Source organism: Brassica oleracea, chromosome C2 (assembly GCF_000695525.1).
Source record: "Brassica oleracea var. oleracea cultivar TO1000 chromosome C2, BOL, whole genome shotgun sequence".
In the NCBI taxonomy this organism is placed as follows: Eukaryota; Viridiplantae; Streptophyta; class Magnoliopsida; order Brassicales; family Brassicaceae; genus Brassica; species Brassica oleracea.
In genome coordinates this window covers 45,673,551-45,675,434 of record NC_027749.1, presented here as the reverse complement: position 1 = coordinate 45,675,434, position 1,884 = coordinate 45,673,551, and positions in this window count along the sequence as shown.

Below are 1,884 nucleotides of genomic sequence, written 5' to 3'. Positions count from 1 at the left end.
AGGAGCTAACGATAAACAACGTAGAAGAAGAATTTTCAAAAAAAAAAACAACGTAGAAGAAGAACCAGAAAAAGCAGAAGACGACTCCACCTATTTTCTAATTTTATTTTATTGGATTTTGTTTTTATTTTTAATTCAAATTTATTAAGGTTAAATATGTAATTTATAAAGAAGAAGTCCATAGAGATTAAAGTAGGTTGTGTGAGATTATTTTGAGGTGTAGTGGTCCATATGAGATTATTGTCCACGTAAGAGGGAGAAAGCTTTATTCTTCATGTCAATCACTTTCCTTTATTATTTTTGGCAACCAACCCTCTTACCATAATCTCATCTTTGATTGATATTCTCTACTCAAATCGCATTCACCACTTTTTTTATCTTTTCAACCGGCGTCAGTTCTATTTTCGTCGGTAATCACACATCGACCTCCTCCTCGCCAACTTGTCCTTGCCACTGAAACAGTAATTCCGTCAATGCTGAAGGCATTATGAATTTCAGTGAATCATGGAATTAAGGAAAAACATGCCGCCGGGAAGCTCTCCGTGATATGAAAGATCAACTTCAGTTGTGATAAAAAAATATTCCCCAATTTATGAATCTTCATATTAGGCTATCTAAACTGAAAATCAAGAGATAAATTAAGGACTTAGATGATTGATTGCAGGATCTTAGCAAATCGGTAATCTACAATTTGTTTCCATGATAAAAAGCACAGTACATTCATGAAGCTGAGCTTACGTTACTAGTATGTTAACAAAAACGTTAACTGCTTAGCTTTTACGTAAACGTAAATTGAATGATTAATAGATAACTTGTCAATCCAAAAGGTAATGCTCCCACTTAACAAATCAATGCATGTCACAATTTTAACATAGTACATATTTTGTTAGCAAGTTATATTTAAACGTAAAGCGTTAGAAAATTCAATAACATATACGGTAGTGATTACTTATAAAGTGTTATCAATCTAATATATGTTATTTTTTCATGTAAATATAAAGTTAGATGTAATTTACTAGTTGATGTATGATACAATAGTTGTTAACTGTTAAGAATGTAAAAATAAATAGCTAATGATTAAGTTATCCCGCTAACATATTTGGTAGAGTCTAACAAATAATTTATCAGTTAGCGACATCTATATTTTACCATCTTACCAACCATTTCTAAAAGGGCAACATAATTTGTAACACATAACCTATTTTGTAGCATCTAATAAATCATGTATCATCCAACAACATCTATTTTTAGCATCTAACAAATCATTTTTGAAAGTGGCAACACGTTATGTAACATCTAATAAGATAAGTATCATAGTGGCTACAACTACTCATTATATATAAAAAAAAAATCTACTCATTATCAAAATATGTAAGATTCAGATCGCCGTCATCGTCCTCCGGAAAACCCCACTCTTTCTTCAATAATGCGCTCAATCCATAAAGCCATGTGTTTTCACGAACTCATGAATCAAGCCACCACTTCTTTTTTTTGGGTGTAAATCAAGCTACCACATTAAATCCTCTAAATTAAGACTTTAAGAAAATTGTGAACAACTACGGTAGACAATCTCGTCGAGAGAGAAGTACACACCGGACCAATATGATGCCTCTATAATGAAACATACCTAGCCTGAAATAGATTCATGGTGGTAGAAGATTGGTAATGAAACTCGACACAAATTTTATCCTTGGTACAATGAAGCTTAACTACTGTCTCGATTAGGGTGTTGTTTCCATCTGCGGTTCTCGCGAAAAAGGTACTTGAGATGATAACATACAATTAATAACAAAGGGAATGGATGAGGGTGGAGCCACGGAATATTGCGTATGGTTGAAAACGATAGAGAGGAAGCTATAATTTGAGAGTAAAAATCAATAAGAA